This window comes from Stenella coeruleoalba (genome assembly GCF_951394435.1).
Source record: "Stenella coeruleoalba genome assembly, chromosome: 5".
In the NCBI taxonomy this organism is placed as follows: Eukaryota; Metazoa; Chordata; class Mammalia; order Artiodactyla; family Delphinidae; genus Stenella; species Stenella coeruleoalba.
The window spans coordinates 25,634,570-25,660,889 of NC_137150.1; the positions used below are offsets into that span (position 1 = coordinate 25,634,570).

At 44.5% G+C, this 26,320-nt stretch overlaps 1 pseudogene across 1 annotated transcript in view; it reads right to left on the reverse strand.

Moving 5' to 3' along the window:
• LOC307187083 overlaps positions 1-12,037 on the reverse strand; it is a 34,057-nt pseudogene extending 22,020 nt beyond the window's left edge. Inside the window, exons 1-5 of the transcript in view lie at positions 11,858-12,037; positions 9,557-9,709; positions 4,301-4,448; positions 1,657-1,797; positions 1,113-1,258 (exon numbers count right to left, since the gene is read on the reverse strand). The product of the transcript in view is annotated as an uncharacterized misc_RNA (transcript). The remainder of the gene's footprint in view (positions 1-1,112; positions 1,259-1,656; positions 1,798-4,300; positions 4,449-9,556; positions 9,710-11,857) is intronic.
• Positions 12,038-26,320: the final 14,283 nt, after the last annotated feature.

The window sequence follows — 26,320 nt, forward strand, 5'->3', positions numbered from 1 at the left end:
AGTAAGCAGCTTTTGTTCTCATCTGTCCTGCATTGTCCTCTTCATCTGTCTACTTCTTTGAGGGGGACTGCCACTTCCCCGCTGGAATTCCTGTGATTCTGGTAGTGCTGCCCGTCACAGTGTTTCACTCCACCCCCATGGGGTGTGTGATCAGTCCTGGCCAATCATGGTTTACCATGACCTGGACTGTAGGGATTGGTCCAAGAGGTAGATCTGTGACCCAAGGAGAGCCAATTAGAGCCTTCCAATGGGATTTGACCCACAGTTACCGGAAGAAAGAGGTTCACACTTTCTGGGTGATTACAAGTAATGATGATATAGCTCTGGGACTGCTGGCGGACATGTCAACTGCTGTTCCTGCTTGGAGGAAGCCTGTCTGCCCTGGGAGGGAAGGCCAACCCTGGGAAGGGAAGTAGAGTCACGGGCAGCAAACTCGGGGTTTCCTGATGACATGGTTTGAGCTCCTAAATTCAGCCATCTCTGAGACAGCTCCACCTGTGGACGTCTCAGTTATGTGAGCCAATAAATCCCTATTTATCTTTAGTTCTGTTTGAGTTGCTTTCACTTTTAACTGAAAGAGTGCTGATTAACATGCTGTACTAGTTTCCTATTGCTGTAGTAACAAATGACCACAAACTCAGTGGCTTAAAACAATACAAGTGTATTACCTTACAGTTCTGGGGGTCAGAGTCTGAAATGGGTCTTATAGGCAAAAGTGAAGGCATCAGTGGACCTGCGTTCCTTTTGGAGGCTCTGGGGAAGAATTAGTTTCCTTGACCTTTCCAGCTCCTAGAGGCTGCCTACATTCCTTGGCTTATGGCCCCTTCCCCACTTCACTCCAAGGTCTCCTTCCACTGTCCCATCTCCTTCTCTCTGACTCTGACCCTCCGGCCTCCCTCTTATAACAATCCTTTTACCATGTGAGGTAACATAGTCACAAGGTCTGAAGATTAGGACAAAGACATCTTTGGGGGTCTTTTATTCTGCTCCCACACATTCTCAGGAAGAGGAATCTCCACTGATCACTGGAGAGGTCACTTTTAATTGCAAAGCAAATGTTCCTTCTTTCAAATGGCCCCAACAGAGTTTAGCACCAAGTTCCCACTGCTTACCTTGGAGCACCTGAGGGGGATTCCTGGAGTCTGGTGAGGAAGTTGTTGGCTGGTCTTTCCCCTGCATCTCTGCATACTCTGCTAGGGGTCAGAGGAGACCCAGAGCTCCAGAACACTGCAAGTGATTGCCATTAAGGTGCAGCTCACTGGGGAAGGGGTGAAATACACTGTTCATTTTCTGTTCTTTCCACTTTCTCAAACTGGGATTTGGGTCTTCACCTCATAAAATAATAGACCTAGTTACAAAATAATAAATAATCATAATAATAGACCACGTCATAAAAAATGGACCTAGTAGCCACATCAACTGGCCAAAATATGCATTTAGCATGACATCCTTGATTCTCAAATGTAACTAAAGGACCTTTCTATTATAATTAAGAAAAGGAGAACAAAATAACTGGAGGGGAAGAAGATGACTAAAAACATCATAACAAAAAAGTCAAAGGAACTCATGGGCTAGTAGGCTCTGTAAGTAACTAGTTATATAAGTCAAGACAGAACAGTGCCAAGTTGTAGGAGGGGGAGCAGGGGACCCTCTCACCAAATGGCACTCTGGCGTATGACAGAGCCCAGCCTCGACCCGCTCTGTGGCCCTAGACCACAGTAGCACAGACTAAGGCCTTGAAGCCTTTGATTGTTCTCCAGGCCTGAGAAAATACTCTCAATTTCTTCATTTCCAAATCTAAAAAAAAGAAAAAAATGATAGGAGCAAGTAAGTAACTTTTAAAACTATGTCACTATTAGATTATTAATTTTAAGGCACTCCCCAGGGCAGTTAGAGGCACTTTTGCTGGTCCTCAGTTTGGGATTCCAGGGCTGGGGGTGGGGTGGGCTGGGATGATTTGGGGGGGCAGCCTGTGTGTGGAGGAGGGGGAACCAGAGTCTACCTCCCGGGCAAAGCGAGTGGAGGACTGTTTGAAGTACCCATTCAGGGAGCAGACAGAGAGCAAGCTGTGAATCCTGAAGACAGGAGAGGTGGCCCAGCTGGCAGGGACCAAGGAGGCAGGGAAGACCCAGTGGTACTAGGACCCTGTAAGGAGAAGTCTTTGAAGCCATGTCCAGGGTAGGTTCAAGAAAGTTCAACCTCTTGGCCCTCCTTGGCCCTGAGGTGCTCCTTGCCTTGTATTGCACAGTCACTAGAGTCTGCAAAGTGAACACCCGTCAGCTCATTCATGCCGGCAACAGCCTCTAGGGGTAGGTGGGTATTAGGTCAATAAATTGAGGACCAATGAGGTAACGGGACATCTTCAGGGAATTTGGACTGTCAAGGCTTGAACTTTAAAATGAAGTGAGTAGTATTAACAGAAATAACTTTGAAAATTTATTAATTCATTCAGTGAGTAATTATTGAGGGCCAGCTACCATGGCGGCTGTGGGGATGCAGCTGTGTATAAGAAGGAGGGGTATCCTCCCTGCTGGACTTCACAGCCTATCAGGGAAGACAGTGAGGAAGGGACTCCAATCCCCAGAGGCTGGTAACCTGCAATCTGACCAGTGTTGAGGTCCCGGTGCTGACCCCACCTACTCAACCCTGACAAATCTAGGTGTCTTAGCAGCAGCAGGATTTCCACTGACGGTTAAAGTAAGCTGTTTCCTGAAGATGGAAATTGCTTCTTTCTTCTCCCCAGTGCAGATCTTTGGGTCCAGCACAGGAACTGGAGTCTAGAGGGGTCTCTTAGCAGTGGGGCTGGGTCTGCCTGGCCCAGGTGGGGAGCTGGGGAGACCCCCGTGGCCAGTGCTGCATCACTGCATGGTATCCCAAGGAGCCTGACCTTCTGTGGCCCTGTGTTAGGAGACCCTGACTATGGCTCCTCCCAGCAATTCAGAAAGCTGGAGAACCTCCACAGAACACTGGCTCCCCCCAGCTCTTGCTGATGGACTTGTCCACTGTCCCCCCAGCTCTTGCTGATGGACTTGTCCACTGTCACCACCAGGGCCCTAATAAGATCCTAGTCCTTTAATGGGGCCTTGGTGTCATTGTGATACCACTTCTCAGGCATGACTCATCTCTTGCACTTCACAGCCCACTGGCCGCCTGAGTACAAGGCATCACCTGACTCCATGGGAAGAATCACAGAATCATAGACTTAGGAAGTGGAAGAGATCATCTCATTATAGATCAGAGAAGTCGCGTGACCTACCCCAGATCACACAAGCAGTTTGAAATTATTTATGGATGGTAAATTATAGACCCCAGCAATCTAGTAGCATGGATCAGAGGTGGGCTCTGATTCAGACACCTGAATTCACATCTAGGCTCCATCCCTAAGAGCTGAATGGCCTTGAACAAACCAATTAATCCCCCTGAGTCTTTCCTCACCTATACTCAAGGGTTAGAAATGGTACATATCTATCATTATGTATCATACATCTCTACGTAATGGTAAACATCTCTTTATCGTTGGGAGAAGAAATGAGAAAATCCATGCACTGTGCTTGGCACACAGTAAACACTCAATAACCATTAGCTGTTATTGTTATTATTGTTATTATCACTACCCTTCCTCCCACCTCCTCTCCTGGTGAATACTGACCCATCACCTAGGGAATCGTGGTTTCCCTTATCCAAACTACCACTAAAATGTATATGGACATATTTTGTGATATTCAGACTTTCTTCCTTGCACTAAACATAATCAAGAGCACGTCTCCTCCCTCTACTATACCGAGGACTCCCTTGGACAGTGGCACTGCCTTAAATATATTTATATGTTCCTTAGCAACAAGCACCGTGCCTTGTACAAACTGGCCTTCAACAAATATTTGTTGAAGGAATAAATGAATGACTAGAGACTCTTTTTTTTTTTTTCGGTACGCAGGCCTCTCACTGTTGTGGCCTCTCCCGTCGCGGAGCACAGGCTCCCGACGCACAGGCTCAGCGGCCATGGCTCACGGGCCCAGCCGCTCCGCGGCATGTGGGATCTTCCCGGACCGGGGCACGAACCCGTGTCCCCTGCACCGGCAGGCAGACTCTCAACCACTGCACCACCAGGGAAGCCCTAGCGACTCTTTTTGAGAACCCTAACATTTACTCAGGGACATGAACTCTAAGGACGCTTCACAGTGTCCCCTTTCAGCAATGACTTGATGAAGCACAAGGAACCAGGACATTTCCGTCCCCTGCCTTTGCCTCCCCCCCGCTGACAGCAGGAAGGGCCTTGAAGGAACTCCGCGTTCCACCTTACTTGCAGTAACCGAGGACAAGAAAATGCACCTGCTGAACTGCAGAGCCCTCCCAAGTCTCCCCAAAGACCACGGATCCATCTTGCAATCAATGCGTTTGACGGTGGTAAACGGGCAGGGGTTGCGCCTCTCCGATTCCAGAAGCAAAGCCTGAGAACGCAGGGTAAAAAGTGCTGACACGATGAAGATAAATATGCTCTGTGTTTTTATAAGTTACTTCAAAGTCACTCATGTTAATTACCTCAACATTTTGGCTCCTAAGATAACTTTCTAATTACCCAAGGAGAAAGTGGCATGAACACAAAATCATTTCCCTTTAAAATGAAGACTCATTGAAAAATTGTACGGGAAACATCAAGCTTTATGATGAGAGAAGATATATTGTAGCACAATATAAGCACAAGCCTAAGGCAAGGTCATTTCTTGCGATAACAAAGGATCGCAATGACAGTTAAATCCCTACCTGACAGCAGAGAGTATCAAATCAGGAAGGCCACCTTTTAGCAATTAGAATCACCACAACCTGAGAATTCCCTCAGTTCAGAATTTAAGCCTGAAAGTGACTTTGGTGGGGTTTGGAGGATTTAGGGTTTTGTGAGGTAATGACATGTTGGTCAGAGATAGGATTCCACTCTTGCGCTGCTGGTGGGAATGTGAATGGGTACAGCCACTATGGAGAACAGTATGGAGGTTCCTTAAAAAACTACAAATAGAACTACCATATGACCCAGCAATCCCACTACTGGGCATATACCCTGAGAAAACCATAATTCAAAAAGAGTCATGTACCAAAATGTTCATCGCAGCTCTATTTACAATAGCCCGGAGAGGAAACAACCTAAGTGCCCATCATCGGATGAATGGATAAAGAAGATGTGGCACATATATACAATGGAATATTACTCAGCCATAAAAAGAAACGAAATTGAGCTATTTGTAATGAGGTGGATAGACCTAGAGTCTGTCATACAGAGTGAAGTAAGTCAGAAAGAGAAAGACAAATACCGTATGCTAACACATATGTATGGAATTTAAGAAAAAAAATGTCGTGAAGAAACTAGGGGTAAGACAGGAATAAAGACACAGACCTACGAGAGAATGGACTTGAGGACATGGGGAGGGGGAAGGGTAAGCTGTGACAAAGAGAGAGAGTGGCATGGACATATATACACTACCAAACGTAAAATAGATAGCTAGTGGGAAGCAGCCGCATAGCACAGGGAGATCAGCTCGGTGCTTTGTGACCACCTAGAGGGGTGGGATAGGGAAGGTGGGAGGGAGGGAGATGCAAGAGGGAAGAGATATGGGAACATATGTATATGTATAACTGATTCACTTTGTTATAAAGCAGAAACTAACACACCATTGGAAAGCAATTATACTCCAATAAAGATGTAAAACAAAAAGCTACCCAGAAAAGCTGAGTCAATTTAAATTCTCTGCAAATAGCTTAGAGTGGTATTTAACCTCATCTTGCCAACCACCAGCTCTCTTAATTTTAGAAAAAAGGAAACTTTATGGGTGAAAATAACTGCTGTATTAAAATACATTTTAATTTGTATTTCTTTGGTTAGTAGTAAAGTTAATAATTTTCTTAAACTTATTTATGCTTGTATTTCTTTCTTTCTCCCTTTCTTTCTCTTGCTTTTCTTTTCATTAATTGCCCATTTGTATTCTTTGCACATTTTTCTGTTTTTCTTATATTCTAGGTACTGAATAAGGATCTAAATCTTCTAAACGTCATTTATTTTGCAAAAAATATTCCGTCTGCTTTGTTTTGTTGTGCCTTTGCATTTTGTTTTTTTAATTTGTGAATTGCTTTATGTGGAAGTATTTTTCATAATGCTGTCAAATTTAACTTTCCTTTTGTAGATTCTGCCTCTTATTGAATAATCCACTCTTACCCAACTGATTTAGTACCTTTATTAGGTGTTAGTTTTGTTTGTCTGTTTGCTTTATAGTCATTAGGTATGTTTACGAACTTTCTGTTCTGTTTTACTGATGTGTTGGTTTCCATTGTCAATAAAATGCTGCATTAGTCATCTTAAAAAAAAAAAACAACGGATTCCAAATTATACCTCAGTTGAGCATAAACAAGCCCTTGCAACTTTAACTACGGAGCTGGTGCCTGAGGCCTCTTTAATGAGAGAAAGTCTAGTTTGAGTGCTGGATCAGATTTCTGAAGCTGTGTTTCTGACAGAGGAGGCCATGTGACACATCACTGCTGATGCTAACATTGCTCTGTGCAAAACAAACTCTGGACCAAGTCCTGAAGATCTCAGCCAGTGGTTTGCAGTGTCCCCCCGCTGGGGCACCAGCACTGCTCCCTGGGGCACCCGCACTGCTGTGGGCAAGACCACGGCCATCTCGGATAGAATTCCTCAGCAGCCTCCAGATTACCGAGAAGGGTACATTTTAAGGAACTGCTAAGGATCACTGTGAACATTCAAGGACAGCTTTCTGTTTCCAGCTTGGATGGACTGGGTACCCTGACTAACCATCTGAATCAAAACAACCAAAAATTCTGGTTATATATTTAAAATATCTTTTTAAAATTTTATTTTTAAGTTGTGGTCAAATACATATAAAATTTACCATCTTAATCATTTCTAAGGGTAAAGTTCACTGGCATTAAGTATATTCACATTATTGTGCAAGCCTCACCACCATCCACCTCCAGAACTTCTTTCATCTTGCAAGACTGAAACTCTGTACCCATTAAACAAAAGCTCCCATTCTCCCATCCCTGCAGCCCCTGGTAACTGCCATTCTACTTCCCGTCTCTATGAATTTGGCTACTCTGGGTACCTCCTATAAGTGAAATGATACAATACCCTTTTGTTTCTGACTTATTTCACTTAGCATGAGTTCTTCAAGGTTCATCCACGTTGTAGCATGTGTCAGAATTTCCTTTCTGTTTAAGGCTGAATAATATTCTCGTATATACCATACTTTGTTTACCCACTGGTCTGGCAATAGATATTTGGGTTGCCTCCATCTTTGGCTTTTGTGCATAATGCTGCTATGAACATGAATGTACAAATATCTCTTTGAGACCCTTCTTTGAATTCTTTTGGGTATGTACCCAGATGATACATAGTGATGATAGGGTAGTTCTCTTTTTAATTTTCTGCGGAACCGCCATACTATTTTCCATAGTGGCTGCACCATTTTACATTTCCACCAATAGTGCACAAGGGTTCCAATTCCTCTACGTCTTTATCAACATATTATTTTCTGCTTTTTTTGATAGTAACCCTCCTAGTTGACATGAGATGGTATCTCATTGTGGTTTTGATTTGCATTTCTCTAATGATTAATGATGCTGAACATCTTTTCATGCGCTTATTGGTCATTTGTATATCTTCTTTGGAGAATGTCTATTCAAGTCCTTTGACCATTTTAAATCAGGTTGCTTATTTTTTTTGTTGTTGAGTTATATGAGTTAAAGAACTCATATATTCTGGATATCAGCCCCTATCAGATATATGATTTGCAATTATTTTCTCCCTTTTCACTCGGTTGATTGTGTCTTTTGAAGCAGAGAAGTTTTTCATTTTGATATAGTCCAATCGTCTAGTTTTTCTTTTGTTGCCTGTGCTCTTAGTGTCATATCCAAGAAATCATTGCCAAATCCAATATCATGAAGCTTTTCCGCATGCGTTCTTCCAAGAGTTTTAAAAATATCTTTTTAAAATGTGTTCATTGACTGGCAGGTTAGTGAGGAATACACAAAGGTCAATGCATGAGAGAAAGTAGGACCCTAGAGGGCACTGAGGCCAGGTTTCCTTTTGAGAGCATCACTAAAACAGCAGATTTGAGCTTTGATTGTAATGGATCATACAGTCCAGGGGATAGGAGATTAGGCCCAAGGTGAGGAGTCCAACAGGAAATCCTACATAGAGGTGCGGCCCAAAACATAAAGTGGATTATAGTGCTATGTCCTTAGAGTAAGGATGAACTAGAAATAAACCCAACTCTCCCTTCCTCAAAGGATCCCAGGGAAAATGGCCCATCTCAAACTGATACTGAGTATATGGAAAAAAACACAACCCCTGAGAACTCACAAACTAGCCTTAGCACAGGTTTGCACCCTGAATTAACATCACTTGGATGGCTCAAAGAAACCTCAGGTCAAGAATTGAATTTCATGTAGCTCTGAGTATGTGGCAGAAACAACTACAAATCCTCTCTGGAGAAAGCTATCTGCAAATCAGAGCTCAAGGAATTGCTACAACTATTTTTTTTCATGAAATATGAATTTACTGTCAAAAACAACTGACAAAAACATACAAAGAAATGTCACCATAAGTAAGAGCCAGAAGAAGCAAGAGTCAGCAATATCAGACTGTAAAATAATTCAGATTATTGAAACTATTAGACAGATTATAAAATAAAATAAAATAAGGGATTTTCAAAAAGGCAAAAGACTAGAAAAATTAGTGTTTTTTGGGTCCTGTTTGAGAAGTTTTTCTCAACCCCAGAGTCATGATGGTATTGTCCTATATTACCTTCTAGAAACTTTATTGTTTTGCCTTAAATTTATAATCCATCTGGAATTGATTCTGGGGTATGATGTGAAGTAGGCATCAAGCTGCTTTATATCCCATATTGTGTATTGTAGCTTCTTGTTGCCCCCAGCAAAAGGATTGATCTGAATTATCTGATTTGCTCTTTCCAGAAGTAAAGTCCTGTCCATGACTTCTCAGTCACAGTAATGGAAGTTCAATTTAAAAAATAATAGTATTTAATCTATAAGTGTATATCCAGCAAAACTGTCATTCAGGAATGAAGATTATGTGTGATATGATAACAGTCAAAAGTAATAAGCATGGAGAAATCTTGACAACATAAGTAAAAGAGTAAGCCACAAAATCATACACATCATACAATTGCATGTATGTAAGTAAAGACACACATGCATATGTCAAAAAAGTATAAAAACATGCACGGGGTTGATACACATCAACTCTAGGCTAGTGGTACCTCTGGGAAGTAGATGAGGGAAAGGAAGTAAGATGACACTTTAGCTATTATATGCAATTTTCCTTCCCTAAAAACTATATTACATGAGGGTGAGTACATAGATGTCAGTTCTATGATTTTTTACACTTTTATATGTTTGAAATATTTCATTAAAAATACTTGTTTTTTTTTCCAAAACAACCAAATAAATTATAGCTGGAACACATGATGTAATATGCTTATATTCAATTTTAAGGTTAACTGCAGAGCTATTTTTAAAACGCATGACTCAAGAGTCTGGCGATCTCTGGGTTGCTCAGCTGAAAGCCGCAGATGCAGATCTCTCTCCCCAGCATGTAACACTCATCCTGGGCTGTCATGAGCAAAGGTTCCAAGGAAATTGGTAGGATGCTTGGCGGGGAGTCATCAGGTCTTACAAGTATAAACTAGAATGTAAGAAAAAAGCTACAGGTGGGCACCATAAAGAGAGGTCGTAAAATACATGGAGAAAGAATATTGTCATTAGACAACACCCTAAGAACATTTAAAATAGGTATTATCTGTGGATCAAGTGTGCATTGGGGTGATAATTCAACACAAACTTAGGGTGTTCCTGCCGTATGCAAAGCTCCATGAAGAGTCCCACAGGGCAGAGATTTTTCCAGCATGTTACTGTCCCTCTTTGGGTCGGGATATCAATTTAGTGGATTGTAACCACCTTTTTTGTTTTTTCTTTCTTTAATGAAATAGAAAAGAAGGGAGATGATCTGAGTGTATACTATGCTGTAAGGAATAATTGTCTCATGAGACCTGTATTTTAGTGATATTCAAAATCAAAATGGAGACCCAACCAAAGCAACCCACTCAACATAAACAGCTCTTATGGTCATACTGATTCACTCCAGTACTTATATACTGGGTCATGATGTTAATTATATTTCTGATGGTGATTGTAATTTAAAATGTTTGGAAAACATTGCTGACGAGGTTATAAACTTGAGCAAGATTTATGACGAACCCTTATGATTAAGTAGTGCAGCCTAATTATAAAAACTACATAGGAAAAAAATGAATTAGTAATTATTTTACCACAAAAAGGATGACTCTGGGAAGCTCCTCCATTGGGATGAGCTGGGAGATGTGTGTGTGCAGGGGGAGCCCAGAGAAGCAACTGCAAAAGAAGGAATTAGAAAGACCTAGGAGGGCAGGTGGGGAACAGGAGAGTAGAAGAGGTGGAGAGGGAGAGACCAAAGGGACCAGAGGAGAGAGGGAGGAGGGCAGCTGCCCCGGCAAGTGGGAGTTCAGGCGAAAGAGAGAGATGGTAGAGAGGAAGTCCAGGAGGGTCTCTTTGTGTGGGGTGCAATGTAATCACCCTTCCACCCCCAAACACATTCAGGAAAAATATGGGTGTAATGGATTTGTGTGAAAGTCACGTTAAAGCAATGATTTATTTTATTTTATTTATTTATTTTTGGCTGCGTTGGGTCTTCGTTGCTGAGGGCGGGCTTTCTCTTGTTGCGGCGAGCGGGGGCTCTCTTCAGCATGGTGCATGGGCTTCTCATTGAGGTGGCTTCTCTTGTTGTGGAGCACGGGCTCTAAGCGGGCAGGCTTCAGTAGTTGTGGCACATGGGCTCAGTAGTTGTGGCTCGCGGGCTCTAGAGCCCAGGCTCAGTAGTTGTGGCTCAGGGGCTTAGCTGTTCTGCAGCATGTGGGATCTTCCCGGACCAGGGCTCGAACCCATGTACCCTGAATTGGCAGGCGGATTCTTAACCACTGTGCCACCAGGGAAAGTCCAAAGCAATGATTTTTAAAAGCACCTGTCTCTATCTAATTATTTTGTTTAATTTGTTGTCTTGTTTAACGCAGCATTTTAGGAAATCAGTAGGTATGTGATTATTAAAACACAGACTGTCTTTCTGGGCTGGTGATAGAAAAGTTGTAAAGCTGGACAGTCTGTCTTTGGGTGCCAGTCTCCTCCTTCCGGTCTGTCAGGTACTCTGTCCCAAGAGTTAACCACTTAGCTTCACTGCTGGCCTCTCTTCTTTGCCCCTTATACCCAATCCCTAGATTTAATCTCAGCAAAGATAAGACATCAGATTTTTTTCTGAAATTCAAATGATGTGTTTGCTGCTCTCACTCCAAGTGAGAATGGAGGCGTGGGTGTGTGCAAGTCTGGCCTGATGGCCTGGACACGCCAGCTGTCAAGGCAAGGAGACATTCTTTTGGAGGGGTCAGGAGTGCTGGGGAGGGAGGTCCTGCAATGATGACAGAAGTGGTGTTTTTGAGCTGGGTTCTCCAGACGTGGAATGGGAGGAGGGGTGGGTTGTCCGTTCCAGAGGTGAAATGGTGTGAGACAAGGCAGACCTGCTGGAAGGACGGGGATGGGCAGATTGGGAGAGAGGAGGGGGATGGAAGGAGAAGTGCTGAGCAGACCTTGGTGCCAGAGTCAGGCTTTGGACAGCACGCAGCAGGAACGCAGAGCGGGTGACACCACCAGTTCTGGGCTTGAGGGGATTAAGGACCCGTGTTCCTTGGGAGGAAACCCTCATCAATTCATTTCAGGGAAGAACAAGGGAAGGAGAGGACACACTCACCTTCCTGAGAATCCGTTCATGGTTGATGCTGGTTTTCAAGTCCCTTTTGATGGCTGGACACACGGACGTCTGAGTCTGTGCACAATGCTTCTCATATGTTTTCAGAAACTTTTGAAGAGTTGGAACAATGGGTAGGGATGCTCCTTTAGTTTTTCATTTTCCTTCCTTTTCTCTTGGCATTGTTTCATAGTGTTAGATTCTACTCGGTAACTTGCCCTGAAACCCAACACACAGATGTCTTTTTAAGGAGCAGATCACACTTTCCCCACTAAAAGTTAGCAAATATTGCTGCATACCCTTCTCTGAAAATCATAAAGTGCTTCACTAATCTTTTTTTCTTTTTTAAAGAGTCTTTTGAAAACAGATTTTTTTTTTTTGCAGATATACATGTGTACATTAGAAAGTTTCCTACTTTTATTTATTTATTTATTTATTTATTTTATTTGGTTGTGTTGGGTCTTAGTTGCAGCAGGTGGGCTTCTTAGTTGCAGGAGGTGGGCTCCTTAGTTGCGGCTCACCAGCTCCTTAGTTGCGGTACTTGGGCTCCTTAGTTGTGGCATGCGAACTCGTAGTTGCGGCATGCATGTGGGATCTAGTTCCCTGACTAGGGATCAAACCCGGGCCCCCTGCATTGGGAGCACAGAGTCTTAACCACTGTGCCACCAGGGAAGTCCCAGTGCTTCACTAATCTTAAAATGGGAGTGGGGAATCAAAAGAGAGCAGAAAATGTCAATTTGCAAGGTCTATACTCATGGGACCAGGTTCTTTCTTTTAGGTTGTTTAAAATGTGGGCAGTATGCATGGAACTCAATTATTAAGGAACACAATTAACATTAATAGTGGATACTAAATATTTCCAAGGACACATTGATTTAAAAGTGTCATAATCCTCTTCATAGACATAATTCTTGCCAGGCAGTAATTACAGTGGTTAAGAATGTGGGCTTTGGAGGGGAGCAGACCTGGATTTTAGTTTTGTCTCCACCACTTGATTCACTGGGAGGCCTCAGATAAGTTATAAACACTCTTCTTCAAGCCTCCATTTCCCCATCTGTAAAATGGATTATGGTTGTCATAAGGGTTAAATGAGATAAGTTTATAAAGCACTGCACAATGCCTGGCACATAGTGGAAACACTTTTTTATTATTATTGATGTTATTATTCTGCTGGCCAAAAGAATCAGTACTGATTTTGTCAGTGGACTGCTGGATCATATGGTAACACTATTTTTAGTTTTTTAAGGAACCTCCATACTGTTCTCCATAGTGGCTGCACCAATTTACATTCCCACCAACAGTGTAGGAGGGTTCCCTTTTCTCCACACCCTCTCTAGCATTTATTATTTGTAGCATACATTTTTGTCTTATATATTTTAAAGCTATGTTACTAGGTACCTACAAATTTAGAACTGATAAATTTTCCTAGGGGATATACCCTTTTGACATTATTTAATATCCCTCTTTGTCTCTAGAAATGCTTCATGTCTCAGAGTCACAGATCCCAAACTGTGTACTGGGGTGCATGGAAGCACCGCAAACTTACAGGGCACTTTGGGATATTTTAAATTTTCAAGAGAAAGCTAGCAACATCTGTTAGATGCCATGTGAGCTACCGGGGGTAGTTCACATTTTCAAATGAGGTCACACTTGCATTAGTATCCTATTGCTGCATAACAAATCAACCCATCACGAGTGAAAAACATTCTGGAAAGGGAGAGTGAACCCAGAAGAATGTAGAGACACAGGTACTGGGGTAAGGGAAAATCACATCATTAATAGCTCTGGTTGGGAGTTTATAGGTTGTCTAATCCATCTAAGCCATCACTAGGATGACCAACTGTCCCAGAACTTTGAGTGCTAAAACCAGGAAAATGCTGGGCAAACCAAGATGATTATTCACCCTACCAGTCCCCCGACCCATGGCTACCACCCAGCTGTAGCCCCAGAATTCTGCTCACAGCTATGTGCTCCAGCAGCTGCTGCAGAACAACCAGACTTGGCAGCTACCCAAACCTATCTGCCATCTTGGGCCTGGTCTAACTTCTTGTTTTACATGGAACCAAAATGAGACCTGGAAAGGGAAAGAAGGGGTTTGCTCTGGCTGGAAACAGAACTGAGCTTACTGACTCTCAAGATCATTTCTGGAAAGCATCTTGGGCGATGCTTATCATCAGGCAATTGGCAAACACTGCATGGCATCATGAGAGACTGTGTGGGTGAGAAGTGGTCGTCCCAGGCTTTGGGTCAAGCAGAACTGGTTTGAATCCTGTGTCTGTCAGTTATTAGTGGGGTGATTGTGGGTAATCAACTTCACTTCCCCGAACCTCATTTTCTTCCTCTGTAAAAATGGTGGGAATATTACCTCTTTGACATTTGTGAGGATTAAATGAGATAACAAATGTAAAGTTCTTTTCATCAGTAACATGGAAATGATGGTGACAGAGAATTGTTGTGAGGAATAATAAGTTAGTACATGACAAATGCTAAGAACAGACCCTGGCACATAGTAAATGCTCAGGAGGGAACCTGAGGCATAGTGAGGTTAAGTGATTTGTCTAAGGGCAGACACTGGTAAGTGCTGGGGTTGGGATTCAAATTCAGACAGTCTGGCTCCACAGCCCAAATCGGTAACCACTCTAAGGTACCACCTATTAGATACCTTTATGGATTGAATATTTGCACCCCCCAAAATTCATTATGTTGAAGCCCTAATCTCCAGTGTGACGGTATGGGGCCCTTGGGAGGTAATTAGCGTTAAATGAGGTCATGAGGATGAGGCCCTAATGATAGGATTAGTGCCCTTATACGAAGAGATGCCAGAGGGATTACCCCCCCTCACCCCCCACTCCTAAGCTGTTGAATTGACCATCACCTGCAAACCAAGAGAAAAGGCTTCAAAATAAAACCTACCTTACTGGTATCTTGAGCTTGGATTTCCAGCCTCCAGAAGTGTGAAAAACAGATTTCTGTCATCTTTGGTATTTTATTATGACAGCCCAAGCTGACTAAGACAGGTGCTATACAATATTACTGTTCACAATATCAAGTATTTCTCATCAGCTTTTTCTGGGTATTTACAGAAGCACAAAGTATACACACATACATTCTATTAAAACCCTCTTAAAGCTATTAAGACCCTCTTAAAGCTTGAGTTTTTCACTTAATATTTTATCATGAGCATTTATTTCTGTCATTTCCATAAATGTGTAAACGTGTGGCCCAGGTTAGCAGCTATGTAGGTACTCAAGGCCAGCACTGATTGGCTGGTAAGTTAATGAATATTTGTTGGGGGCCTAAGGAGTAGATACCTCACCCCATGATAGGTTTTCTCATCTTGTCTGGCTGTGACACTCCTGGAAGTGGGACGGTGGGGATGGAGGCTGAGGGGGTGAGAGTTTGGGCCGAGGGCCCTGGCCCCTGTCCCGAGAAAGATGGGGGAAAAAGATCCCCCGTTCTGAGTCCCCTGCCAGCCCAGCTCCAACAGCGGCTGGCTCTCAGGGGACAAGGAGAGGGAGGACAAGGAGGGGCTGCTTTGGGTGCCTTCTTCAAGACCCCAGACCTGCGCCTCTGCACGCAACAATTTCAACAGATTCCGGAAAGAATCCTCACTACCCACCGAGGCCGGAAATTCCTACCCTGGGGATGTGCGGGTGGGGAGGGCCGGTGTTGCTGGGGCAGAGGAGGCGCAGAAGCACAACCTCCACGGAGCCCAGGTCCCAGCCGGTCTGGAGCATCTAACCAGGGGCCTCCCAGTTCGGGGTGCCGGAGCAACCTCGCGCTCATCCTGCACGCTCCCGGCCACTGGCCTGCGGCCACTGACCCTCACTCGGACGCCCAGTCCCTGCTTCCCTTAAGGTCGGGTGGCTTTCAGCGTACGGTGTGCGCCATGGAGACTGTTGCCAGGGGCGGTCGCAGCGAGTGGCGGAGGCTGGAGGGCGTCTGTGACCCGCGAGGGGCCAGAGCTGGAGGGAGAAGAGTCGGAGGCAGGAGGAGGGCGTGGAAGCAGGAAATGTCGTTCCAGGGTTCGTCCAGAACTCCAGGTGCCCTCGCTGCGGGTCAAGGTCGTCGCAGCCAATGGCGCTGCGAGGGACGGGATCTAGGAGGGGAAAGAAGCTGGGGACCCGTGTGTCCCTGGTCATCAGTGGGGCACTGGGGACGAGGAGCAGAGGTCTCCAAGAGATAGACGCCTCTGCCTGTTACCCGCCAGCGCGATGTCAGCTGCGGACCTCACCTGAGCCCCTAACATGGTTTCCCAAAGAAACCGAGTTATAAGTGGTGGTTACAGCCCACACCAACAAGCAGAAACCAGTGTGAGGGGACTCTCCTGCCCACTAGAGAGGTTTCCTTTTGTGACTTTTTGACTCCCCAATCCCAGGATGGAGGGGGTGCCAGGATAAAGGAAGCAGCTCAGGGGCTGGGCCTGGGAGTTTGTCTGGGGAATAAGGAGGAAAGAGATACAAAAGCAGTTGGAGCTTTGGGAAGAAGTGGATGGGAGAGGAAAAGTGATTTTAAGAAAATTTGCCCTGGGCAGTGGCTTTCGGGCTTGTAGATTTAAGGATTTGGGGCCCCCCAAAGATACCTTTGCCCCAATCCTGGGAACCTGTGAATATGTAACCTTATATGGCAAAAAGGACTTTGCAGATGTGGTTAAAGTTACAGACCTTGAGATGAGGCTGTTTTTCTTGATTATCTGGGTGGGGCCCAATCTACACCTGAGTCTGAGAACAGGAAGCTGGGAAACTGTCCCTGCTGTGCTCCGAGAGAGATGAGTGATGAAAAGAAAGGTCAGAGAGATGCAATGAGAAGAACTCAACTGGCTGTTGCTGGCTTCAAAGATGGCAGAAAGGGACAGAAGCCAAGGAGTATGGGCAGCCTCTAGGGGCTGGCGAAGGTGTGGAAATGGATTCTCTCAAAGGAACCCAGCCCTGCTGACACCTTGATTTTAGTCCAGTGACATCCATGTGGGACTTCTGACCTCCAGATCTGTCAGATAATAAATTATCTATATCTATCTGTCTGTCTCTCTCTCTTAGGGTGTAGAAGAGGCTCTTAGTGAATGTTTAATGAAAGAATGAATAAGGAAAGAAATTGGACTAAATTCACAGTAAACTGCAAACGGAAAATAGTCCCATAACTCCTCCACACTGGCTGTAGTTTTTTGGCTACAAATGGCTCTAATTTGGCACAAAGTGAATTGAAGCTGTGGGGAAGGTCAAGGAGGGCAAGGAAGGATCCTCCATTTGGACAGACATGACTTTGCAGTGAGCGTGCCCCCATGAGTCGGCACCCCTGGGTTATTTCTACTTTGTGCAGCCACTCTCCTTCCTCTGCGGGGCCCTAGTCCAGCCTTCCTAAGAGGTAACCAGAAGGGCAGTGAGGGAGGAGAAGTCTGGAGTGGGGTGAGAGAGTACACTTACAGGTCACAGACTAGGTCTCAAAGCAGATTCTTAGGGAACAGAGAATGATCAGGAAGACCAGCCCCCAAGAGGACAGGGACAGGGCAAGGGTCAGAAACTAGACAGGCCATCAGAGAGGAGAGGAGGAGTCCCTATGCACAGTGGGCAGTTTCATAAAAGAAATGTAACACTAGGATTAGGGGCAGCTGCGAGTGTCAGAAACCCATTAACACTGGTTAGAAAAATATAGAAGTTCATTTCCCTTTCATGTTAATGAAATTGAGGGATAAGCAGTCCAGAGCTGCTACGGAAGGCCCAAGATCATGAGGAATGCAGGCTCCTTCTACTTTTATTATTTTTTAAAATTAATTAATTTATTTTTGGCTGCATTGGGTCTTCATTGCTGCGCACAGGCTTTTCTCTAGTTGCGGCGAGCAGGGGCTACTCTTCGTTGCGGTGCACGGGCTTCTCATTGCGGTGGCTTCTCTTGTTGCGGAGCACAGGCTCTAGAGCGCAGGCTGTGACACTCAGTAGTTGTGGCTCGCGGCTCAGTAGTTGTGGCTCGTGGACTCTAGAGCACAGGCTCAGTAGTTGTGGCACGCAGACTCAGTAGTTGTGGCGGTCGGGCTTAGTTGCTCCAGAGCATGTAGGATCTTCCCGGACCAGGGATAGAACCCGTGTCCCCTGCATTGGCAGGTGGATTCTTAACCACTGCGCCACCAGGGAAGTCCCTCCTTCTACTTTATTACTCTGCCATCCTCAGTGTGTGACTTTAACCTCACGGCCCAAAATGGGTGCTGAGCTCCAGCCATTTTGTTCCCATTTCAGATAGAAGGACGGAGAACTGGACAAAGAAGGGCATGTTCTCTCCCTTTAAGGACATTTCCCAGAAATCACGTATAACACTTTTGCTTACATTCCATTAGCCAGACCTACAGACATGATCATACCTAGTGGCAAAGGAGGCTGGGAAAGATGGTCTTTATTCCAGACAGACATGAGCCCAGTGAAAAATGGGAACTTCTGTTATTTACAGAAGATGGGAAAGATGGATATCGGGAGATAACTAGTAACCTGGGCTGCAGCAGCTACTAGCTGCCAGGCCCCCAGGGATGGCCAGTACAGTGGGTGGGATGGGCACCAGTTTGAAAGTACTATTGGGATTCTTCATCCATTCCTCAAGCATTTGTGAGTCAGAGCAGCCTGGAGCTCATTTCATAGTTGTTATCATTTTAGGTGTGACTCATCCACCAGGGCTGAATTACTGGCGAGGCTAAGCAGGTATTTTGAGCTCCTGCAAGGCTGGGAGACAAAACAACGACAAATGCAGAGGAAGAATCTGATATTTCATATTTCAAGAAAAACCCTAGCAGAATAGTTTTGAGAAAAGTCGGAAGTTTTGTTGAACTTCATTATCTGTCTTTGACAGCGTAGTGTTGTTTTGTTTTTTGAGTTATGCATAGGAGGAGGGTGGAGGTTCCATGATCTTTTTGGTTCTCAGAACCCTGATCAGACCCTCAGAATTAACACCAGTATCAGCCCACCCCGTCCTCATGCCTTGTTCCTTGCTAACTTTCAGCCACCAGAATCTTAGAAGGGCTTTGAGGGGAGTTTGGCTTTTGGGGGAAGGAGGCTGTTCTGCTACCGGATACATAGGAAATCACATGCCAGAGGGTAGGAAACCCAGGAGAACTCATGACAGAGAAGAAAAAGGAAAAGGGAAAAGAAAGAGGGAGAGTGAGGCAAGGAGGGAAGAGATATAAAGGAGGGTGTGAGGTCAGAGGGGTCAGAATAGCTCAGGGGCAGTCCACCCAGGAGGAAGTGGTTTTTAAATGTCTTCACAAATACATCCATTCCTCCCTGCAAAAGGCAGACGCTAATCGCTCTTTCCTTGAGTGTGGGTTGGACTTAGTGACTCACTTCTAACGAATAAAATATGATGAAAGAGATGGTGTGTGACCAGGTCATAAAAGGCATCATGACATCCTCCTTGTGTCCTTGGATCACTGGCTCTGGGAGAAGCCAGCCACCACTTGGTGAGGACACCCAAGAGCCCTGGGAAAGGCCCAGGGGGTGAGGAACTGAGACGTCCAGCCAAGGGCTATGTGAGTGAGACATCCTGGAAGTGGATCCTTTAAGCCCATTTAAGCCTTCAAGTCCTGCAGCCTCATGAGAAACCCTGAGCCAGGACCACCGGGCTAAGCCGCTCCCAGAATCCCGACTCTCAGAAATTGTGTACGATCATAAGCGCTTGTTGTATTTAGCCGTTAAGTTTTGGAGTAATTTGTTCCACCTCCAATATATAACTAACACACCTAGGAAACTTCTTTCTCAGTAAGGGAAGATTTGCAGGGACCTAAGGGGTGCATGACTCAGACGCTGGCGGCCCTCCGGATATCCATTCTCCACTGCTACCTCCCTGAGGGAACTCAATTTTGGCACGTGGTTCTGTAAGCCAGGCTAGGAAAACATCCCCCGGTGTTCCTTGCGTTGGGATAACCACGTGACATCGTGCAAGAAGATGAGACAGAAGCTGAAGTTGATAGATGGAGGCTTCCCAGAAAGCTCTTTAAAGAGGCAGAGCCAGGTAGCATGAGTTTTTGTCTCCTGTTCTTACATTTCTTCTCTCTCAGAATGCAGTCATCGTGCTAAAGGTGAAGCTGCCATCCTGTACGTCGTCCCCAGACATCAACCACGACCCGGATGGCTGAGAGGATGGATGCAAAGATTCACGTCTCTGATAGCATAATGGCACTGCTGAACTCACCCGGGCTCCCTCCTCTGGGTTCTCAATACATAAGGAAAGAAACACCCCGCTTTATTTAGGGCAAAGCTGTTCAGATTTCTGTTACCCACAGCAGAACGGGCATTTCTGGAAACAGGAACTCCTTGACGGATGCATCTTCAGATAATGTGCAGACGTTCAATTACACAGTGAAAAAAGGATGCGATGAGCAGGTTTCACAGTTTTGATTGGGATAATTTTATTTAGAATTTTTATTGTTGACCCATCTCTGAAGGCACGTAGTCACTGTTGTGAAGAGAACAGGGATTGCTGAGGCAGGAAATGATGACACAATCTCTTTGGGTTCTCAAGAAGAACACGGGGTTTTGAACCGAAAATGTGAAAGCCGGCCCTGCTGGCAGCCAGGCCGTTGGTTTCCCAATCTGCACGGAAGCTAAGTTCAGGCAAGCCCCTCACCCTCAGAAACATTTGGAAGGAGAGACAGAACAAGGCCATTCTCCAAACACAAAAGTGACTCACGGACTCCCTCTTCTGATGAATCTGAGTGACTGTTCTCCCTTCACCAGTTAACAACCAACTCTAGTGCCCCTGTTTTCTAGATAACATTAGATGTCCAATTACCAAAATACTCTGTTCTTCTTCACAGCATCCAGTCTAGGGTTGCCCCCCCACCTTCCCATCCCTCCTGAGAATCACCCAGCACTGGGCAGGTCCTGTGAGAAGCCCCTGCCAGCTGCCTCTCCTGAGCCTCTGGGGCCATCCTCTCCTGCTGCAGCAAGTTCAGTAAACCTAACATCTTTTTTTCTTAGACTGCAGGTGAGTGTCTGGTAATCTTTGGTCAGCGGGCTTTAACAGGACATCCCAAAGCCAGAGTTTTAAGCCCCTCCCACCTCTGGTGGTCCAAATAGAGGTTCAGGAATGGATGCCAGGAGCTCCTGGCAGACCGCAGCATCTTGGGGACTGGAACTGTCGCTAATTCACTTATCCTTGCCCTCAAATAACTTGTTCTCCACACCTGTCTGTCTGTCCTTCCAGCAATGACTGGAGGGGTAAGAAAAAGGACAGTGGACCCTGAGACAGCTGTCACTACCATGCCCACATCCCCTACCAGAGTTCTTGGGGAGCTCCCCTCTCCTGTTTGCTCTCTGTGTAGTCATCATGCAGTCCTGACTGGGTCCATGTGGAAAAAAGAGGTAAACTCTACAGGGAGGAAACAGTGAGACCCTTGCATCAGGCGGGGAAGGAGGGAGTTTCTTCTAGGGTGTGCTTAGAGGGAAGGTTGGGCAGGCCTGAGATTCATCGGCACTAGATGTAGGGGGTTCCTTGAGCACTGGACCTGCAATCATTTGCAGGTGTTTCGGAAACATGTTCTGATCAGAAAAGACATCCCAAATGAAGATTATAACTAAAAGGGTCAAGGGATGTTTTCCAATGAGAGAGTCTATGGAGTAGGACGTCTGAAAACAAGCTTCAAATAGTTTTTGAAGGTGAACAGGATGATGATAAAAAACTGAGTCTTCAGTGTGGGCTGTATCAGTGCTTCTCAACCTGACTACATATTAGAATCAGCTGGGAGAGTTCAAAGAATGCCTGTGCCTGAGACCCTACTCCAGTCCAATCATATTAGGATTTTTCAACCAAGGAGATAATAAAAAGCCTCAGGAAGCTCCTTTTATGCCACTTTCCCTGTATGTACCAACTCTTCTGCCCATCAGCTCTAAGGATCTTCACTCTCAGGCGGTCTGAACATGGGGGTAACAAACCTCTCCTCAAAGCCTGAGACCAACCATTCCCCCCTTCCTGGGCTGGATGCCACCAGGCTGTCTTAGGCCAAGTCTGGTCACGTCTCACTTCACCCAATGGAGATGAACAAACACCGATTTTGAGATCGTAAGTTTTGCCTACCAAATTAGCAGTGATTTTTAAAGAAAGCTATTACTCAGTGACTCAGTATTGAGAAGGTTGTGGTGAGAATGTGTCTCACATATGCTGATGGGAGTGTAAATTGGAACTCTTCTGGAGCGAGATTTGTCGGTATATATCAATAATCTAAAGCTAGAAATTCCACACCTGGGATCCTATTCTAGGAAATCATTTAGATTTATATGTAGGAGTTAGAATGCTTTCAGCTGCCCACGGCAGAAAACTCAAGTAATGTAAGAGCAGTAATCAGATATTCATCGCTCATGTAACAAGAAGTCTGGTGGTAAGACATCCTGGAATTGGTTTGGTGTATCCATGATATAATGAAGGACCTCAGACCTTTCTTTTCCCATTCTGCCATCCACAGTTTATTGTCTCCCCTGGTGGTGGTGCCGTTGCAACTCAAAGTTTCCTGTCCTTATGTGACAGTGGCCAAGCAGAAGAGAAGAAGAGAAAGGGCAAAACGGACCTTCCTCAAGAAATGCTTTCCCAGATGCCTCTGCAGCACTTCTCTTCTCATTTCATTGTTCAAAACGGGACCACATGCACACCCCCTAAGGGACTGTGGTGGCCACGATGGACGTGACTGCGTCCAGTTGGTTGTGAAGGCAGCAAACCCTACTGGCCTGCTACTTTTCTCAGGCTACTTGCCTTCTAGAACTGTACTGTCCCCCTCCCCCCTTTTAGTTTTTCTATCAGAGAACAGAAGGCGGTGTCGAGGGAAAGCTGGACGCCAGCTTAGTCATTTTGTTAATTAATAGGTTTGGCTATAGGTTTGATGGGAAAGAAAAACTGCTACCTTTCTTTGGCACTGTGATGTGGTTAGATACGAAGTATCTAAAATCTAGACAGATCTCAAAATTCACAACGTATTTTCCTCTCAAAGCCATGCTTATGTTTACTCAGAATAACCACAACATTTTTCTTGGGCTTTGCAAACGCCGTCACAAGCTCCCTCTGTTTGCTTTGTAATAAGGGTGCACAGTGAGACCTGCAGTCTGACAGGCTGGGGGAATCTCACCACCTTGAGGATGGATGGACCCACACTGGCCATGGTTGCTTGACCATTTCACGCTCCTACCACAGTGCTGCGCTGGGGTGGGGGGGGGTGGCTTGAAAAACAACGACGAGGACAACAACAGCAATCACTTTGCCTCCAGCCTAACAGCAGAAATGGGCGCGTGGCGTGGACACACCCGTGAGAGCAGTCAGTGCTCTTGCGCTCTTCCTCTCCTCGGGCTCTTGTGCCACGGCTCCCCGCCTCCCCCGACACCCCCGCCCCACTTTGGAAATCTAGTCTCGCTGATCTGGGTGCTTCTTTCTCTCTGGAAAACTCCCACTCATTCTCCAAGGCTCCACTCAAAGTTTCCTTCCTTCCATAGGGCCTCCCCAGGTCTCCCAGGCAGAACTGATGTCTCTCTCTTGGTTCTCATGGTGCATGAATACCCACCCACCTTGTATGGGGATGGTTTGGTTTTCTGCTTTCTTGACTATATTTCAAGTCTTCCAGAGTCAAGATAGTGTCTTTATTTCGTTTTCATAGCCTGATTTAAAAATTATGGAATATTTCCTATATACAATAGAACATGTACATATGTGTGTACAATAGAATATATATGTAAAACACATATAAGGTCATAATAATAATTATAATAAAAACATTTGTGTATGTAGCCAACCTTCGTTTAAGTACAGAGAATGGGACGCCCTCCCGTGTGTCCCCTCCCTTCATCCCACTTTTCTGAAGTAACCCCCATCCTCAGGTATGTATTATTCCCTTGTTTTGCTTTATCGATTTACAACATATGTATACATCTTGTAAAAGAATGCCTGTTGTCCCCAATTGTTGGATTGGGGATTTAAAATTTTGCCAATCTAGTGAGTGGAAAGCCATATTTCACTGTAATTTTAATTTGCATTTCCACAATTATTGATGAATTAATAACTATTAATGAGTTGAGGCATGGTTAAATGTGTTTATTGGTCATTTGGGTCTCCTTTTCTAGTGAAAATCTGTTCTTGTCTTTCTTTTATTTTGCTACAGTGTTGTTTTCTTTTTCTTATCAATTTGTGGGGATTCTTTTTATATTTAGATACTAATCCCTTGTCAGTTATTTATATTGAGAACATGCTTTCCTAGCCTATCGTTTGCCTTTTCAGTTTCTTCATGGCTTTTTCAGATGAACTCAACTTCCTGATTTTAGTGTGATTTAATTTGTCAATTATTTCCTTTTTTGTATGACATTTTTGTGTCATGTTTAAAAATCTTTTCCCCCATGGTCTTAAAGATATTCTGTATTTTCTTTTAAAACCATTAAACTTTAACCTTTCACATTTAACTGTTTGTCAAGAAAAATAATAAAACAATAAAAACAATAATGTGGACAAAAGACCCCTAACTGATCCCAGCCGTATTCACTGGAAAGTCAGTCCTTTCCTTGCAGACCTGTGGTTCCCCTATCATGTGTCACTCACAGGTATGGGGCTTTGCTTATGGGAATTTTTTCCTTTTTAATACATTTATTCTTTTTTTTTAAATTAATTTTTATTGAAGTATAGTTGCTTTAAAATGTCGTGTTAGTTTCTGCTGTACAGTAATGTGAATCAGTTATGCGTATACATATATCCACTGCTTCTGGGCTTTTGTTTCTGGTCCTTTGGTGTATTTTTCTGTCCTTGGACCAGTACCATACCATTTAAATGACCAGAGCTTTATATCAATAGTAAGTTATATTTCTTGACAAGGCAGTTCCCCCCCCCACCCCGCCCCCATTCAGGAAAATTTTAGCCATTTCCTCTTTCAAATACATTTTAAAATCAGCTGTTCAATTTCCATGAAAAGCTCCATTAGAATTTTGGCTGACATTGAATTGAATCTCAAAGTCAACTTGGGCATGATTAATGCTTTTGTGATATTGAGTCTTCCTATCAATAAACATTTATTCTGGTCTTGTCTCATGTCTATGGCTGAGAACTACCTGGTGGTTCACGGAGCCCAATTCCCTTTTCTTCAGCTCACAGCAGGACTACATTTCCCAGCTTCCCGGGAAGTGTGGTGTGGCCTCGGGTGGGTGGGTTCTGAACAGTGGAAGGAGAGCAGACGTTTCCTCGGTGGCACACTCCTGGGCCTGGCCCTCCTCTGGGACCCTGTTCCCTCTGACTATTCCCTTTACTGTAGGTGGATGCAGGGGATCATGAAGAGGATTCTGAGACCCCAAGAAATGATGAGGCCACAGATTAGAAGAATCTGGTCCCCCAGTCCCTGTGTGAAGTCTTCCCACTGAATACCCACATTGAACTGTTGGGAGAGAAAGGAAAAAAACCTTCTATTGTGTTCTACCATTGAGAATTTGGAGTTCGTTAGAATTGTTAGTTTATACTAATGAACCTCTCAATTACATTTCACAGTTTGTTTCCATAAATCTGTCTTTTGTTAGATTTCCTCTTAGGTATATTATCTGTTTTATTGCAGTTATATATGGTATTTTGTAAAAAAAAAACACAACTTTTTTTTTTCACTGTTACTGGTATGTAGAAACACAATTAGGGTTTGTATGTGACCTATGTCCTACAATCTTGATCTTATTAATTCTATTAACTTGGCTGTAGAGTCTTGTGGTTTTCTATAAAGACTATTACATGATTTAATGTCAGTTTGGTTTTTTCCTTTCCAGCCATTCCATCTTTTATTTCTTCTTCTTTTTTTTTTTGCGTTACGCGGGCCTCTCACTGCCGCGGCCTCTCCCGTTGCGGAGCACAGGCTCCGGACGCGCAGGCTCAGCGACTCACGGGCCCAGCCGCTCCGCGGCATGTGGGATCTTCCTGGACCGGGGCACGAACCCGCGTCCCCTGCATCGGCAGACGGACTCTCAACCACTGTGCCACCAGGGAAGCCCTATTTCTTATTCTTTTATTATTTGTACAAGTGAGGACCTATCAAACAATGATCAGTTATGAGAACAAGCGTTTTCATGTTGTTCCATTTCTTAAGCTTTCAGTGTTCATCATTGAGAATGGTATCTGCGATCGTGTTTTAGGGATAGCCTTCATCTGGTTCCTAGTTTTTTACAGTTTTGTTTAATCATTATTCAATGCTTTTTCTGTCTCTGTTGAGATGATCATATTACCTTTCTTCTTTACTGTTCACATGGTCAATAGCATTAATAGATTTTCTAATGTTGAAAACAAGACACCAGGCCCCAAATGCAGTTGGTCACGCTAAGCCCTATGTCACCAAACCGAGACTTAATTACAGTTTCTGGCTTTCCTAGAAATGGAATCTTAAACCAGTCAGTCAGGGATCGCCTGATCAGCACTGGTTAGGTCATCGGCCTGACAGACCCCTGCCATCCCCTAAAGAAAAGGGACCTTGCAATAACCAACTTGCTTTTTGACTAG